Genomic DNA, 19,444 nt, shown 5'->3' on the forward strand with positions numbered 1-19,444 from the left:
TGCTCTGGCAGCTCGTTTAGCAGCAGCAGCAGCAGCAGCAGACGGAGGACTTCCATCGGTCGTCTCGCTCATGGCTCCGAAAGAACTGGCAGACAACTTCGCAGTGGCGAACGGCAGCGGCAATTTCGGCTCGGGCGGTGCACATATACAGATCCGCCGCCACCGATCTGGCTCTCTGATTGCCACCGCACAGGGCGAACGGCAGCGGCAATTTCGGCTCGGGCGGTGCACATATACAGATCCGCCGCCACCGATCTGGCTCGCTGATTGCCACCGCACAGGGGTTGCATTGGAGGAGGAGCGAAGAAAGGAATTAAGTTCGAGCCGGCGCTTTGACAACCGGAGACTCGCAGGAAGAGGGGGGAGGGGGGCGGCGTGTACACCCAGCGGCGTGTACACCCAGCGGCAAACGATGGGGGCAGAAGCGCGCGCAGCAAGCGGACAACACGATAAAGGGAGGAGGGAAGAGATAGCAGCGACTGACTGATGCCGCTGACGCCGATAGCGAGTCAACCCCAGCTGCGGAGTTGGTTTCAGGGACAACGCCGCCGATGCCGACACAAACAATATGATACCCTCGCTTCCGCAGCGCTAAGAACCAGGTCTAGCCGTGGGAAGGTGGTCACGTATTCGTCGACGTGCCGGGGCCTACGTGAAATAACCGGCGCGTCGGCAACTGAAGAGCACCCTATCCGCCACACAAGAACAGGGGGGGGGGGGGGACCCTTTCCTCCTCTTTCTGCATGGCGGCGACGGTGTTCTATGCAGTCACGTTATCTTGACTCTCTAGCGGCGTCAGCGGCATCCAGCGGTATCAGTCGGTCGCTGCTAGCGCTGGGGGGATGAAAGGCGGGCGGAGCTGGTTACGAGGCCGACGACAACGCCGACGACGACGCGAAACCCAGCAACGGACGCCAAAGAGCTGCGCTCTAAAACGGCACTGAAATTAATAGCGGTCTACTGGGAAGTAAAAATCTTGTGCATCTCAAGCGCTCTCGCAAAGGGTTTAAGCGAAGCGTTCACTGGTATTTGCAAAGAACGCTGTTTTTGTTCAGCAACCATTCGCAAGTATACGACACCAAGCTGGACGCATCTTCAAGGGAGGCGCCTCGGTCGATATCAGCTTGTGCCGTTCGAGCACACGGATCCAACGCATGACGATCGACGACGGAATCAAAACGATGGAATGATCACAGCGGCATGATGACGGCAGTATGACGGCGCTGATGTGACGACGACGGCATATTCGCGATTGAGTGATGAGGATAGCATGACGACGACGCCAGCGGCATGACGAGAATGACATGGCGACACCAGAATAACTACGACAAAATGAAGAAAATGGAACGAACACAATGGCATGGCGATAGCTGTATGACAACGACGTAGTGACGACATGACGACGACATGACGACGGCAGAATCTTGAGGAAGGAATGGCGAAGATGGTATTTCGAAGAAGGAATGACGACAATAGAAGGACAAAGACGGATATGACGAAGGCGAAGTGATGACAAAATGACAGTTCAGCACCAACAGGGTGAAGACGGCGGAACGATGACGGCGATATGTGAACGGATAAACGATCACAATGAAATAATGACGACGGCGTGAAGACGGCGTGGTGTTTGGGTTGGAGCTCACACCTGCGCTTACGTACATCACCGGCTGCCACGGGTTTGCACTATGTGTGGTAACGGCCATTTGTGCCAGACAGTAGCGAGCAAGTAGTTCCCGCAAAGTGGGGGGAAGAGGCAAGGAAAGTTTCGCATTAAAATGTAAATGCGTGAGGAAATTGCCGGTGCTGATGCGTGAGAAACGCTTGGACTCGTGCACCAGTATGATTTCTGAAGTGAAGGCGCTAAAATGACGGTGGACAAAGAAGAAACACACACACACACAGGGCGCCACTTCCAACAATGTTTAATCAGGAAAAAACGCCACCGATTTATACTACGAGCGCAATCACAGTTTCTCAGGGCGCATTCGCGTTCAAGTAGAGCAGTTCTTTGCGTGACAAGGATATGGATGCAACACTTACGCAGTTATCAGCTGCTTCAATGATTCTTTTGGCCTCAATTATTAATCTAACCCATTTGTCACGGCTTCTGGCAACCACAGCGCAGGCGTGGAAGTCTGGCTTACATCTGCAATTTCTACAATGAATTGCCAGGTGGCCCTCCCTCCCATTGTTCACTTTGTTATTGTGTTGCCTCAGCCTGTCATTCAGGCACTGCTCTGTTTGGCCCACGTACTTTTTTCCACAATCTAAAGGAATCTCATAAACAACTCCTGCCTGACAATCTACGTATTTGTTTTCGTGCTTTGTAGCACAGGCCGGTGCCTTGCGGGAATAAGGGTTGGTCATTCGACATAGCTTCGAGAGCTTGCACGGGGCAGAAAACACGACATTTACGTTGGCTCGCTTTGCAATCTTTTTCAAATTATGTGACATGCAGTGTATGTAAGGTATGACAGCAACTTTTTCTTTTTCGCGGGGTGACTCCTGGTCCGGTTGGCGGATTCGCGACTTCTTCAGGATTGTTTCCGCTACGGACACTAAAACAGGACACTAAATCATGCTTAACCAACACGCCCAACTATCCATCCTAACGTGCACCAGTGTTCTACCGGCTGCAATGCTGCCACTACACTAAGATATATTATGTCGCCGTATCGTTTAGCATTCTGGTTAGCGGTGAGATCGCCACTTCGTGTGTCTACTGATATACCCAGATGGTTTCATTATTCACGTGACGATTCAAATTCAGATTTCATAATGGCATAGGGATATGCAGCAGGTTACTGAACAAAGCTATCGCTGAGATTGACAATTATCTTCGGCCGTTTCGGCCACAATTTCTTAACACTTGGCATGTCTTTCTCTTTCTCTAGTGGAAGTGATCATTTGAGCGTCGTCAACAGTCATCTTCGTGCCATCGTGGTCGTGTCCATCGTCGTCCGGCATGACATGTGCATGGTCGAGCGCAACATGTTTACGGTGAGCGAGGTTGCTCCCAGTGAAAGTGTGTCCAACTGGGTTGTGTAATCTCTACTTGTAAATTGTCGTTAACCAGGAACAGCGTGCTTCACAAATACCAATGAAAGGTGCGCTTAAACCGATTTCCACAGCGCATGGGATCCGCAGATTTATTCATTTATTTATTTATACATTTATTTTGTATCGTTTGATTCAGTTGTGTTTAATTGGAGAATATGCCATTTTGTTGCTGTTTCTTGTTCCTATATTTACTATTTAGGCACGCTTACAAAGTGTGCTTTATTTCCGGAACTAGTTTGGCATAGCACCTCGTGATCTCATCCCCTTGATTGTTGGACAATTTACTTTTCGTGGAGCAGCCTGCGGGGCAGTAGTTTCCAACATTTCCAGTTTCCTCCAACTCACTCACTCACTCACTCACTCACTCACTCACTCACTCACTCACTCACTCACTCACTCACTCACTCACTCACTCACTCACTCACTCACTCACTCACCAGATCTATGTTCTTGGTAATATACAGTAGAAGACTGCACGCTCCGAGCACAGAATGCTCAAGGGCTCCTTCGGTTCGAAATGGACACCGTCAAATTCTCGCAGCTCAGAAAGAGCTCAGGTTGGCTGAGCCACCGGATACTTGCACTGCAGCCAGCAATGAACTCCACCGTCGCTTCATTCACGATGCCTTCGTTTCCCCGTGCGCCGTGCGCAACATCTGCGATTTCAGCGGGACGTGACCAACGCATCAATTGGCGGGCGTGCCAATCGCCGGCGCTGCTTGAGTTTCTCGGCGAGAACGCTAGCCCATGCCAGCGTCACCTAACAACGACTGGCTCTGCCCCGAACGCCTTCAAGCGAAGTCCGCAATTCTCTGTGAGGTGAGGTGTTTGAAGTGCGTCCTCCTCGGTGAGTATTGTGCGAAGTTCGCTATCCACCTGTCACTTGCACCTGTGATTTCTTTGCACGCCAAGAAATTTTACGGGGTTCTTACCGACGTATTGGTGATCCGCAACACATCCTCCTAACTGTACGTCCATATGACATGATTAAGACCATGCCTGCGGCAGCGGTGGCTGCGTGACTACATGGGGATCCTCCTGCTAGAAAATAGGTTGCGTGTTCGATTACCATCCGTGGATGTCACATTCCTCTGGGTGCGAGATGCGAAAAACGCTCACGTGCCGGGATTTGGTGCTTATTACCAAGAACGCCTGCTGGTCAAAATCAATCTGGAGGTTCCGCCGTATTTCATAGTCTCTGTGTTGCTTTAAATCGTTAGAGAGCAAATTCATCAATCAATCAATCCACAAAAGTTACCAGAATGAGGAATATGCGACAATTATCAAGTACTTCAATGCTTAGTCGCGCGCACTTAACTTGAGTGGTGCACCGGAAACGATGGGATTTGTCTATGGTAAGCATTCTGCAAGCATTTTCTCTACGGAAAGAAGCCTGTTAGGAACGCGGATTGTCCGAGGTTCTGCGGGGCTTCGGAAACTTTTGTAGAAGGATGTGCAGGTTAGTCCTCTTGTTCCATACGCTATCCCGGCGAACAATACCTCGCATTGTGATTGATTCCTCTGGTCCCTTTCTTCAAGTGTTACTTCAGTCTTATAATTCCGCCGAGAACAAGGCGAACTTGTCTGATGGACGCTTTGGAAGAGCTTGTATGCGGTTTGCCGGTAAACTTATTTTAGACCACTGCTAATACGTCAACAGAACGTACCACTGTCCATCAAATCAAGTAAGCAGAGACGGACTGTTATGGGTACAGCCAGAGAAAAAAAGACCAGAAAAGCGCGCCAGATCGGCCATCCCTCGAATTCGTTGTCTAACAGAGAATCCATATCATGTTGACCGCAAATAAAGACAGGGACAGCGGAAGAGAGCATAAAAAACGACGCGAGTGTTTCCTTTCACTGTACCCGTCTTTATTTGCGGTCATTATGATATGCAGTAAACAACAACTAGGCCAAACTTAAGTTCTTCTGTAACAGAGACTCGTTTGCTCTTTTAACACAGCCAGTCTGCGTGTTCCCGCTCAAGCAGTAAAACACTGCGAATAAATGCGTGCACGCTTTATCGTCCCGTTCCGACACAATTTTCGGACGCGGCGGTCGCATTTCAACACAGGCGAAATGCACAAACGCTCGAGTATCGTGCTTTGTGTGCACGCCATAGAAGTTCAGCTGGTCGAAATTAATTCTGAGCTTCCCCATAGGCAGCGTCATCATAATCTTCATGTTTCACGGCTTACCGCGTCCCAACAATTTGGGACGTTAATAAGAAGCCTTGATTTAGCTCGTGACCAACCCCGACATCGCCTATTCGAATATCGTACTTATTCGTGTAGGTAGGTTTTCCTTTTTTTTTTCGAAATTGCTAGCCAAAAATCAGGTATTCCCCTACATTCGTGACCAGAGAATGTCGACGTCTAGTCGTGAACAAAGCTAGCAAAAAGCACCGAGCTAGCGTAGTTCCTCCGTCGCGCCCGCCGTAGAAAGCCAACCTGGAGATTATCCCCGTCTGGCTGCGTATCGAAAGCGCTCGATGGCGTCGAGGACGACGTTGTTTGTGGTACCGGGAACGCCAGCAGAGCATTCAACGAGGACCACTTCTTCGGCAGTTCCGGCGAGAATGCAGCTGGTGGCATCGACAAACTAGACTTAGTAGCCGAGCTTATGGTAAATAGAAGGGTGCGGTGTTCAATGCTTTTCGTTTCCGTGAAACGATATTGGTCGACCTATATTCAAATATTCTTGTCTTTCTTTTTCTCAGCGAGTTCAATACATATAGGGGTCGACACACGTAAATTTGTGCGCAATCTATCGGAGTAAACACGGTGCATGTAAAACGCTGAAGTGCCTTTCACGAGACGACAGCTGGACCGATTTGAACGAGATCAAGTGCAGTTTTGAACGAAAGTTAAATTTTAGCGACTGCAGCAAGCAAAATTTTGATGTAGAGCGTTAATGCATTAAAAAGTTCTCGAATATTGTTAAGCTTAGAAAAAATCGAAGCCCGTAATTTACAAATTCGCACAACTGCAACAAAAAAAGATATCGCATTTATGTAAAATGAATTCGTTAGAACATATAAAGCGGACAATTTTGGCAGATCAATTTGTAGCTTACTTTACATTGTTAGAATGCCCACGAAGGTGTTGCAATATTTCTATTCACAAATTAATGGTGTATTTGAAATCGGTGTACAGTATCTCAATGTTATTTAGCTTCGACATATTATTAAGCGCAGTTAAAAGGATTACGGCAGCTTTTTTCATTGATGAGTTACAATATTGTAAACTTGATAGTTCGGCTTCTTGAACTTTAGCAATTCTCAACAATTTCTCTCAAAAAAAAAAATCTGACCACCTCAAAGCTTTGTTGCCACAGTCACTAGATATCAACTTTATCCCTTTAAATGCAGCAAACATAATCAAAATCACTGCAATGCTTCCAGGGAACAACGACTTGTCCGTTTTCCCATTCACTTAGATAGGAGCTCTCTAGTTAAAGAGTATGTTGTGTGGAACGCTGCTTTTCTGTCTCTGCTAATTTCAAGCTACTTTGTGGGAGACGCCGCTCCGTTAACTACGGCGATGGACGTGGGGTCACCTGGAGGGGTGCCGGGTCTTTCCACGTCAACAGCGGCCCCTCCGAGAAAGCGGTCTAGTCGCCCGAGTGACACCGACAGCGAGTACACTGTGATCTATTCAACAACCAGTGATGAAACCTCGGATGACAGTGACTTCGTGCCCGTTCGTGCCCGTAGTAAAGCGCAAAACAAAAAGATGACTCGTCAGGACATCTCCTTCCACAAGTAAGACAACTGTGGTCCCGAGACGAAAGTCATCGGACCACACAATTTTATTCGTGCCTGTGGCTGCTAGCGACAATCTAAACCGGCTCAACCACCAAGCTACATCTGTATCGCTCGAGGCGCTTGTTCCGGGTCAGATCAAAGATGTAAGGATCAACGCCCGAAAGAACATTCTCGCCATAGATGTCACAAACCACAGCGCACTAGACGTTCTGAGTAACGTTAAGGTGCTGGATAGCGTCAACGTACGCTGCTACAAACAAGACGATCGTGACTCTACAGCCGGGGTGGTGTATGACGTCGACGATTCCATAAGCGATGCTGACCTGCATATACTCATTAAGCCAGCGACAGAGGGAATTGCCACATTGCAAGCCCGTCGCCTGGGGAATTCGCAATGTGTGAAGCTAAGATTTAAAGGAGACAGCCTACCGTCACAGGTCATGGTCGGGCACTTCCGAGACGTAGTACGGCCTTTTGTTCCAAGGCCGCTTCAGTGCCGGAAGTGTCAAAAGATGGGGCACGTAAGTGCGGTTTGCACAAATGGTGCCGTGTGCTCACGATGCTCTGGCTCGCACAGCTCCGATGCATGTCGTGCAGAAAGCCAAAAGTGCGCTAATTGTCAAGGCTCTCACAATTCATCTTAAAAGAATTGCCCACGTGTGAAAAATGAGCTTAAAGTCTTAAGGCAAATGGTCAGAGTTGGTTCGTCACACAGGCAGGCTGCCGCTAAAGTGCGACGTCGGCGTTCACATCGCCGGAGATCTAGTAAACCCACTGCTATTGCTAAGGATGCACCGCGTCCACTGACTGTCCACAAACTTCCACAGACAACTAGCAATACTAGCAACGAGGTTCCTAAGCAGGAAGTCACCAATAACATTGCCTCATGCCAGGAGTGGCCGTCGTTGCCAAGGCTAGAGCAACCAGCGGAGCAGCAAGATGTTGCACGCTCGCCGAATTATGCTTCACCTTCTGGCAGCAGCCCAGACGACGACAAAAAAGTCGTCACCATAATACGGGCCCTTATGAACACGCTACGAGTATTACTGACTGCCATAGACACTCCGGCGGCTCGAGGTGCACTTGAAATACTGAATGCTCTGAATCCGGTACTGTCCGGTCTTGAGAAGCACCATGGCTGCTCCTCAGCACTTCTTCCTTAAAGAAGTCAAGGAAGCGCTCATCTTCCAGTAGAATGCCAGAGGCCTTAAATCCCGCATTTCTGACTTTCGTCCGTTTGTTTTCAAGCACAAGTTTCCAAAAATTGTCATTTGTGAGCCAAATATTGAGAGCGCCATCCGCCTATCGGGATATGGAGGTTTCATGTCTGCCACCTGTACCGACCGCAGCAAAGTCATCATCTACGTCAGATGCAGTTTCACTTATCTTTTAGACCCAGTGACACCTGATGACGACAATCAGTACGTATGTTTGACTATAAAATGCAAGAACTTTTCACTCACGCTGGTAAGTGCCTACATCTCACCTTCGAGTCGATTTGACAACAAAAGACTAAGTACAATTTTAACAGGGACACCTGGACCATGAATTCTTACCGGCGATTTGAATGCGCATCATCCGCTATAGGGAAGCTTGAAGATGGATTGTCGAGGAAGACCTGTACTTTCCTTCGCGTCGGACCATGAACTCTGCTTCCTAAATGATGGCATACTAGTCCCACTTTTCTGCGGGGATTGACATACAGTAGATGCCTAGACTTAACTTTTGTTTCAAGATGCCTCAGTGCCAGTATGAAATGGTTTCCGGACAACGAAACACATGGTAGTGACCACGTTCCAGCGTACGTTAAAATTGATGGCATACGCAAGTCACACTCTACCGCAGTTCTTCAACGCATCGACTGGCCTAAATACACGTTGCTAATGGAGAATCGCCAAAAGATCCAACAATGTCCACCTGGCAACATCGAGGAGCTCATTAACGACGCAGCTCGAGAAGCCACAAGAGTTTTTAGGCCTATTCCTAAATTTTCTGAATTTGAAGCAGAATTAGAGCGGCTTCGAGCGATTCGCCGTCGCGCGGAACGAAGGTACAGGCGCACCAAGTCCATCTACGACCTAAGGGAGTCGAGACGCATACAGAAGAAGATCCAGCGTCGGATCAACTCCCTGCAGTCTCTAAGATGGAAGACTTTTTGTGATTCCCTTGATCAACATAAACCCCTATTACATATATGGAGAACGGTGCGCGGTTTTCGAACATCACCACAGCAACCCCACCCCTTCAAATGCCTGGCTCTCTGTCACGGTCGCCGAGAGATCGACGTAGAGGTGGATTTCTGTTTAAGGGTTGCTTGTCTACCATCCTCGTTCCCCGTACATGACCCCCTTGACGTTTCAATCACACGGGATTCTCGTATGGACAATCTGTTTTCCATCGAGGAGTTACAAGCTGCGTTGGCAGCGTGTAGACGTTCCTCATCGCCTGGAACTGACGGGTTGACTTACGCAGCTCTTGGCAACCTCGGTCAAACAGCCCGGCATGCTCTTCTAGAGGTGTAAAACAATTCATGGCGGGAAGGAGTGGTTCCAGCTGCATGGAAGTCCAGCCGCCTTGTGCCTCTGCTGAAACCAGGTAAATCACCCCTAGATGTGGCGTCTCATCATCCCATCGCTCTGGCCAGTTGTCTAAGAAAATTGATGGAGATGCTGTTGCTGACACGTCTAGAGTGGTATCTAGAACACTACAAGGCATACCCTGACGCTATGGCAGGCTTCCGACGCGGACGCTCTTCAGTAGACAACGTCATAGATCTTGTTTCGTCTGTTCAACACGAAAAAAAGCCTAAGGGAACTGTCAGCGGCGATGTTCCTGGACGTTAAATGCGCTTATGACAACGTAACACATTGCGCCATCCTGGACACCTTGGGCGATGTCGGCCTATGTGGACTTGTGTTTCGATGGATATTCAGCTACTTGACGGGCAGGTCATTCTTTGTGCAAACAGAGGTTGGCGCATCATCACAACACAACGCCTACCATGGAGTACCAAAAGGCGGAGTATTGAGCCCCACTCTATTTAACCTCGTGCTCATCGACCTAGTTCACACCCTTCCACAATCCGTCCATGGGTCGATATATGCAGACGATATATGCATTTGGTCATCAGGAGCGATGCGTCCACAGGTGCGCGCCAGACTGCAAAAAGCGGCCGCACTAACATCCAGCTATCTTCGAGCACGAGGTTTGGAGGTGCCCTCCCAGAAGTGCTCTATGGTCGCTTTCACGCGCAAAGCAATAAGACAATACGTTGTTAGAATTAATGGACAGCCTATTGCCTACGAGAAGACACACCGTTTTCTAGGAGTGATAATAGATCGAGACCTCTCCTGGAGTCTTCACGTACATTACCTAAAAAGGAAACTAGTGATGATAACAGACGTGCTCAGATTTCTTGCAGGACTGTCATGGGGTGCGTCTGTGAGTGCAATGCTCCAACTGTATAACGCACTGTTCCTCGGTCTCCTACGCTACAGCTTACCTGTACTAGGTAGGACCGGTAAGATCAACCTCCGAGCCCTCCAGTCTGTACAAGCTCAAGCTCTGCGAATTTGTCTTGGCCTTCCCAAGTGCGCATCAACGGCAGCAACAATGGCCATCGCGCATGACCACACTATGAATACGTATATTCATGTCGACTTCTTAAGAGTGCACATCAAGCACTTCGCCTGACTTCCATCGCATCATCTCGCCTCCCTTCCTGCCGATCGACCTCGTTCAGCGTTTAGCAGAATTATTGCCGCCAGCCACGGAAGTTTACCGTCAAACCTCACACCTGCAGCACGACCATCTCTACCGCCGTAGTGCCTGCGTCCACTTCAGGCCCTTCTTGTTATTCCCGGCATCAAAACGAAAACGGAGATATCATCTTTCGCCCTCCAATAAAGCGTTCTTTCATTCCTACATTAAAAACACAACGAACGCACCCACGTTTACACGGACGGTTCTGTCTCCTCTAAAGTTCAGCTGGAGCAGTGGTTCTTCCCGCTCAGTCTGTCACTATTAAATTCAAGACGTCTCACGTTACATCATCGACGGCTGCAGAACGCGCAGCTATCCATCCGTGCTGCTCTAGGGTTTATTGGTCCCAAATCACCACATTCATGGACCATCTTTTGTAGATTCAAAGGCAGCTCTCCAGTGTCTGCTGTCCCCTTTCAACCACGGACCAAATGTGCAATTAGTCGCAGACATCCGACTACTCCACCATTACCCAATCGACAAGGGACACAACATCATCTACCAGTGGATACCGGGTCACTGCAGAATTTCGGGAAATGACAGTGCGGATCACGCTGCCCGGTCGGCCCATGATGCTGCCCAGATTATATCATACCGCTGTCTAGAACCGATGCAGCCACAAGTCTTCGCTACATCGCACGCGAGCTTACGCTAACTCTGTGGAACACAAATGAATTCACGAACACACGTCTTCACAGATTGGATCCAAGTTTGCAACTCCGTCTTCCACCAGGGTTGCCACGAGCGGAAGCAACACTTCTGTGCCGCCTATGGCTCGGCGTGACATTCACGAACTCCAATTCCTTCCGCATCGGAATGGCCGACAGCCCTGCTTGCGACACCTGCGGCTGCGAAGAGACGATCGCACACCTCCTCTATGACTGTCCACGTTACAATGTAGAAAGAAAAGTGCTCGTGACCGCGCTAGAATAACTGGACAATCGCCCCTTCACAGAAGAGAAGGTTCTAGGACACTGGTCCAGACGGGTTTCGGCACTCAAGGCCTTAAGGGCTTTGCTCAAGTTCTTAAGGACATGTGAATTGTGCGACCGCCTTTGACTATTGTTGCGCGTAACATCGCGTTACTGTGGGCATTTCTCTTGTTTTTTTCTCTCTTCCTTCTCCTTTTATTCCCTTTACCCCTTTCCCCAGCGCAAAGTAGCCAGCCGGTATTTACACTGGCTAACCTCCCTGTCTTTCCTTCCCTTTTGTCTCTCTCTCTAGTTAAAGCTTCCTCTCAAACGACGGAATCTTTTATTGATCTCAAAACGGCGGCCGCGCTCGTCGGTCACCGGAAAGGGTTGTGTCGCGGGATAGCGGAGATCTTGGCGGTGCCTTGTGGCGACGGCCGGCTGAGGACGCGTCGTCGCAATAAAGATCGAAACCGGGCGGCCACGAGCGTATGTTGCATGCGATGCACGTACGCGCTAGCACGCGGTGCCGATAAACAATTGTGATGCGGTCAAGCTATTGGCGACGGGTCACCTACACGCCGAGGAGGAGGAGGAGGAGTTTCTCAACATGTAGTATGTTTTTTTTTTTACCCTCCTTTAAGTTTTGTTAACGGACAGCCGGCGCACTATAGGGAGGAAGAGATCGCGCGCGTTTTGTATTTTTGTTTCGCGACTCTGACTACAGCGGCCGTGAAGTCACGCTTGCTTTCGAAAAAAAGGTAAGCTGTTGTTCTCAGCCGTGGCACCTGTTTCGTCGGAGATTCTCGACTTTCTTATTCGACGGCTCGCAGTCGGAACAGGGAGGTAATATTGTCTTCGGCGATGTGCTATTCCCACGTGGCAGATTTCAGGAAGGTGCGCATAGTTAGTGTAATTAAACGTCTAATTAAACTGACTGTAATGAAGAGTCGATTGCGGTAGGGAACCACGTAGTAAGTGCGTATTTAAATGGAGCCTGCGGTCAGTACCTTTAATTTGCGTTTGATATCTGCAACCACGCATTAGGCTGGGAAATGCATTCGCGTGGCGCATTCTCAAAGAATGCGCGAAATAGTTCTATAAAGAAAGAAAGAAAAGAGAGTTGGATGCTATAATGTATATTATTGAATATTTGGATGTGCAAATCTTGGAACTGTTGCAAGTCCGAGGATTAGCAAATGGTCACGATTATAACGATTGCTGTCTGAAGATCATTCAGTACATGTATGCGTCCAGTTGTTTCTCGAATGTACAATATTACTGTAATAAGTCTACCGTAACGTTTACTGTGGCCGCTGAGTGTCATGGAAACAGTGATAGCAGCGACAAATAGATTTCGACGGGGGCAAAATGCGAGAACACTCGTGCACGTTAGGTGCGTGTTAAGGAGGCCCAGTTGGTCCAAATTTCCGGAGTGCTCCACTACGGCGTGCCTCATTACCAGATCGTGGTTTTGGCACGTAAAACGCCATAACTTAATTAAATTTTTTAACGAATAGGTTTAGAAGTAAATGGCTTTGAAACGTGTATTACGCGTGTTACCCGTGTAATTAGCATGGACCATGAGGAAGAAACGTGCCACAGCACCACCAGCGACCACAGTGTCTGAACTTTCAGGCGCCACAAAGTATATTCGAAATCACTTTGCGTCACTTTGGGTTCCACCGCATATGCCCTGCGTAACCAAGCGATTGCACCGAGAGAAAGCCTCACTTCTATATCGAATAGTGACAGGATCTGCTAATACACCGGCCTGGTTATTTAAAACGGGGCGAACCAATTCTCCGAACTGTACGGCATGCAGCAATACAGGAGACATTGAGTACTTTTTGTGGTCCTGCCAGCAATTCCAAGGTGGAAGAGACACTCTCCTGAAGAATCTGCAAAACAAGGACCTTCTGCATGCGTGCCTGCAACACCTTATATTTCCCGAGGGATCAGTTATAGCCCGCAAAGAAACTTCACTTCTACTCATCGAATTCATAAGAGAGACTGGTTTGATGGACATATGGTGAAACCCTTCAGCGGTATTGTGCGAGACGCTCGAGCAGAGCAATTGCCGGCCTTGACCGCCAGGCTAAACCCGCCTGTTGCTACGATTCACCAACACCATCACCACTATAGCGCGACAATACGTTCGTCTCAGAGAGCTCGGTGACCGACGCGTCCATTCGCGACAACGGAAACTGGCGAAGGAGCCAAAACAGAGATATCCGCTTTAAAAATGCCACGAAGAGTCAAAGAAACAAATTGTGTTTGTCAAGGGAAACATGAGCTTGACAGTTTAGTAACGTCTGCTGACTGGCTATTTGGTAGATCGCTTTTAGAAATGGTTTTAGGCGTATGAAACAAGAAACGGACATGTGTCGTATCCGTGTCTTTTATTCTGTTGTCCGTGTCTTAGTTTATGCGCCTAAAACCATTTCTAACATGCGCTTGACAGCGTATATAGGGTGTTTCTGCGAAGTCCTTAAGTAATATTTAAGGATAGCCTTTATGAAATAAAATGACAACTAATCTCTAATTAGCAAACATTCATTTATAATTTGCGGACTCATCGGAATAGGGAAATTGAAGCAAGTGCTCCCCCGTAGGAGCCATATCTATTTTATAACCTGAAAAAAGAAGTGGGGGAGGGGGGGGATTGCCTGTGGAACTCTGGAACGACAAATTGTTGGCTATCAGAGAGCGAGAAAGCCAGATGGAGAGGCTGCAGTGAGCGCATAAATGTATAAGGGTTCCCGCGAAAGGGAATCCTACGCGATACCTCGAGAAAAAAGCGTCCTTGTGGCAGAAATGCTTGCACTTGAGCAGGCCCCGTTCAAGCACGTTGTGGGCCACGATGTTCTAAAAAAAATGTGCGAAGTTATTTGCATCCGATATGCACATAGCCAGGCCAGGAGTTCGCAGAAGCCATGCATGTTGGTTTCCGCAAACGCGGTTTGTACATGTCCGTTTCAGTCTACATGCAGCCGCAAAGAGTGATTATATTTCTTTCTATTTCTTCCTTGCCTTTTCTCCCACTTTTTTACTTTTTTTATTGTTTGCGGGTATAGTATTTCATGAGGGAGCAGGTCAACAGATTAAAGACCAGGAAAATATTGCAGAAACTTCGACTCCAGCTATCAATAAAATACACACTTTTAGACTAGAAAGGCATTGGTATAAACTTAATGCACAAAAAATTTACCAAGATAGTCGCAAGGCCTTCAAATGAATGATGGTGTCAGATAACTACACTGGAAACTAGCGAGCTTTGGCAAGCAATGAAGAAACCTAGCAATAAAGAAATGGCACAGCAATGGTATTTCGAGCTGCAGACACTGGGCATGACTTGTTTAACTCTACGACATGATGAACAACTTAAAACGAAGTGGCAAGTCAGTAGCACACACACAAAAAAAAGGAGAACGTTTAAAAGCTACGCCAATAACAGCGGAACGCTATAGCATTCAAATATCTCTGACTGCTTCTCAGGCTTCCCGGCAACTGGTGCTTATGCAACCGTAATGTTTACCGGGAAACGCTGGCGGCGAAAGCTATGCACGAAGGCGAGCTTTTTTGTAGAAACGCGCCCTCTTGCGTGGGCCGAACCCGGAGATAGTGCACAGCCGCGACAAAATAGTTACCTAATTTTCAGGTTTCTGCTATTTTTTCGCACTTATAGAATTACACTCTGAGAAGATTTAACATAGAAAGGCATGCGCTGTAGGTGTTTTGTTTCATGACATTCGTTTGTGGGCTGTCATTTTCAAAATTCCGCGGAACAACTTTGTCAAGAACGTGAGAAAAGGTATGAGCAACTTCATCGACAGAATGGTGTGGCAACGCAACCCCCATGTACCGCACGTCATGTAGCAAAGCGGGGCACATACACATACCTAAACATATACGGCAAGTTTCGCTAACGGGACTCTAACGCCGACAATGACGTCGTACGCCGACACCGGATTTTCTGTGACACGGGGCCCTTAACGCTCTCACGTTAAAAGATTGAACGCACCATTAATTATGAAGCACGAGAACACCTAAGAGAAGACTAGGCATTTGCAGGAACGGCATGTGGGAGATAAATGCGCACAGCGATGTAATCAGCAGCCTCGTTAAGATAGTAAGATTAACACACCGATTATCAGCCCCTCAGTAGCTAGAACAACCAACATATTCGCGCAGATGTCACATGCGTAGCTAGGAGAAACCTAATCGAGCTATACGCAAGCTATCTACAGGGCGAAAGCAGCTGATGATTCAGCAAAAGAAGGAACTTACTGAAGACGGTCGGAATATTGTACCAAAGTACCATGCAAGCCTCACGCTTAACGATGACCTCGCTGACCTAGATGATTAATGATGCACTGTGTCACCACGTCAAGTGCATCAGGTACACGGAAGAACGCTAAGAAAATATTAATTACTGAGGGAAGTGATGTCAAAGGGTGGATAAAGTTACAGCATTATTAGCTTGCGCCCTCTAGCCTGCTGTATAAGATATTCGCTGTGGCGATTTCGAGTCGAATCAGGACCGACACGGCTGCAATGCATTCCGAGCAAAACCGCTGCTTTTCAGGAAGTGCGTTCAGCAAGAGATTTCCATTCGCATCATTAGCCCCGTTATCGACATACCCGCAGAGCTTACGCATATTTCTTTTTCGACCGATTACGGCAAGGCATTCGAATGAACGGAAACACCAGCATGTGCGCAGGTATCACGTCGTCAAGGCGTGCAGGAGGTGCATGGGAACATGTCACAGTATTGGCAGCGAGGGGTTATGCAGTCGCCATCTGTCGGAAGCACCTCACATGCGTAGTACGAGGGATCACGCGGCGCGCTCCTCATAGGTTTCGCTTACGGCGCTCAATAAAAACACCAATAAAAACACCATGTGAAATATGTTCTTATAGTGGGCTGTCTGTATCACCAAATGGGGCATAACAGAATGGAGCCTCAATCCAGCGATCGCACGGTTTCGCAGCGACCGACTGCGCGTCTGCATGCAGTGTGAGCGCGTTTTCGCACCATGCCGCGAGCTTTAGGCCGCAGCATATTGCTACGGGATAGCATTTCCAATGGCGAAGAGCTGAGCAGTAAGAAGACGACGACGACAATTAGGAGCTAGCGCGGGCTGTTGCCTCTTGGCCAAGCGCAGCGTATTTTATTGTAAATATACTTGTACATAGCTTTTTGTCTGCGTCTTCCTCCGTAACATATCTGGTGGAGGTGGACGTTCCCTGTACCTCGTCACGGAGCTTCGCAGTGGACGGTACGTCGAGCCTTCCTTCAAGGCTCCCGGCGACGACAACCCGCCTCCGCCGGCTCCGACACCTGCTGCCACCTCGACGACCTACATCACTCTCCCCGCTCCCCGTGTTCCTGGCGTATTCTGGGGCACAGATGGGGAAGACGTCGATGACTGGATCAGCCTGTAACAATATGAACATTTGACAGTACACTAGCAATCTTTGTTGCGTGACCGCTATCAGAACTGTTCAAAAATAATTCCGTTATAGAGATTTCGACGCCTAGCTACGGCGAGTGTGATATGTCGTCGCGACCGTTAAATCTTTTTTTTTTTTTGTCTTCTAAATTCTTCGCCAGTTCAATATTATTTCTCAAGTTGCGTCGCACTGTATGTCTATCGGTCTTCTCGGCGTGCGATATTCCTCTGCTTGATTTTCGTAATCCAATGCATTAATTCATAGCACAAACGTGACCATATATATGCCGTGCCTTTTTATATTGTGCGTCTTAGCGCTTTCTTTCCGTTCCAGTGAACTCGCCAGTATCTAGCATAACCAAGTTCATAGACCAAACCGTCATGACATTAGCAGGGCAGCGGGTGCAGGCGAGCGTCTCAGTGCGCGTTTTATGCTACTTACCGAACATCGCGCAGTCCCGGCGCTGTAGCAGAAATATTCCTCGCTTCTGTGCTTGCTGCATACCCGAGTTGTAGCCGCTGGCTGTCCGCCGGTTCTAATTTTCGCCACCCAAATTTCACGCAGCTCCTTGCCCTGTGGCTACGTGTGAATAAGGCTAACACCGGGATCCTTTGCGTGCGTCCGGCACTGCGGCACCGAGCAGTCGCCTACCATGCTGCACGCCTCCAAAGGCAGCCACTACCTATTATGGTACTTGCAAATGTTGTCAAGCAGACACCCAAGGCGGTAAAGCCTCACTACTTAATCAGAACCGCAGCGCAGGCGAGACTTTAAGCTTCCGTTATCAGCTCGCTTCGGCGCTTCCGAAGCAGCCGACGTGGCCGCTGCGTCCACATGATCCCTCATGCTACTTCACCCCGACGGTGGCGCTAGCTTTTGCAGTGGTCGAGCTCGCCGCCAATACCCACAGGAATTCTCTAAAGCTACTATACTCAGCCACAAAATGAGGGTAAAAATATCGATAATGAACGGTGTCAGGCAGGGAGCCACAATCTTTCCGTTGTCGGCCAGTATTTGTTTGCGCCACGAACAGTCAGTATACTAGAACAACATCCACTGCACGTTTGTTCAAAGCCCTTGTTCAAATCACAAGACCAAATATAACTGCACATGCCGCATTGATGCGGTACACGTCAGCAGCCTGCGCGAAAGTGTTCTGAAGACTATGGAGGAGTGCGGGAACGGAGAATAACAGGCGAGAGAGTCAAACGAATGTATCTGACATCGTAGTTCAGAATAAAAGGAACGAGTTTATGGCGTGTCACGTAATGCGTAAAGCAGATGTGCGAAAGGAAGAAAAATTCAATCGAGGACAGCAGTCGATTACGTTGTAGGACGATATATAAGGAAAGTTGCCGAGTGTCTGCCGACGAGAGGCAGGGTTCATTGGTGATTTCGGGAGCGACCTTCGTCCTGGATAAAAAACGATGATGATGATGATGATGTCCTGGTAAGTAGCTGAAAGCAATTAAAATATAATCGAGCACGTGGCAAGGCAAAAGCTCGAATGACAATAGAAACTGGAAACGATGAGGAGTTGCCGAACGAGGACTGTCGCATTAAGCAAACGTTTCCACAAGGGGTCTTGTATTCGTCAGGGCAGCAAGGAATAATTTAAGCGTGGCAAAACAGCTTGGTCAAATGAAAACATTTTAAAAGCTTGGAATGGGTGTGTTGGTATTTCTTCTTAGCAGATGAATGCATGACACAGGGACGGGGGAGTTGACGCGGACTGAGAGGCGATTTCCAGCCTGACTTCTAGAATTATTGATTGCAAAGACGGCCCCGAATAAAACAACACACGAAGAAGGGAAACACGAGACAGCACGTAGGCGCACTAACAACTGAGTGTTTTATTTCTTGACATAGTAATATATTGCTCCTGTCAAGGATCAAATCAACAAGAAATAAGCAAGGCAGTCATCTGCATCACACAGAGAAGCGAAGATACAGAATAACATTTTAAGAGTCACTCTCAAGATATGCCAGTTCCTTTGTCGAAAGCGAAACTGAGGCTTCACTGATACATTCAAGACCGCGCTTTTTTATCTCAAGCGCTTCCAATATCTCCCTTGTGAGTTGATGGTCAGCTCTGTACAGAACAGTGGTTCTATCGAAATCTGGGATGCACTTGTGAGCCTTACAATGCGCACATATATGACCGGAGAGCTCGTTTTCCATCTTATATCTATGCTCATGTAATCTGTCATTCAGACATCTGCCCGTTTGGCCTACATATGATGAACCGCACGACAAGGGGACCGAATAAACTACTTTCTGTACACATCTGACATGTTTCTGCCCATGTTTTTTTTGCGCACACCTGTTTGTTTTCTCGATTTCCTGCGTTCACTTTGGCACACATCAAACCAAGACGTTTCGGAGCGGAAAATATAACACGAACACCAGATCGTGTACCTACTTTTTTGAGATTGTACGATATGCCGTGAACATATGGAATAATGGTAAACCTGGTTTCAGAAGGGCC

At 48.2% G+C, this 19,444-nt stretch overlaps 1 protein-coding gene across 2 annotated transcripts in view; it reads left to right on the forward strand.

The window, feature by feature from the left end:
- Nucleotides 1–3,709: 3,709 nt before the first annotated feature.
- LOC139059060 (angiotensin-converting enzyme-like) overlaps nt 3,710–19,444 on the forward strand; it is an 86,196-nt gene continuing 70,461 nt past the window's right edge. Inside the window, exon 1 of one of the 2 annotated variants that reach the window (XM_070536896.1) lies at nt 3,710–3,907. The gene's annotated coding sequence lies outside the window, so the exon portion shown is untranslated. The remainder of the gene's footprint in view (nt 3,908–19,444) is intronic. The other variant, XM_070536897.1, reaches the window with a different exon arrangement.

This window comes from Dermacentor albipictus, chromosome 4 (assembly GCF_038994185.2).
Source record: "Dermacentor albipictus isolate Rhodes 1998 colony chromosome 4, USDA_Dalb.pri_finalv2, whole genome shotgun sequence".
NCBI lineage: Eukaryota > Metazoa > Arthropoda > Arachnida > Ixodida > Ixodidae > Dermacentor > Dermacentor albipictus.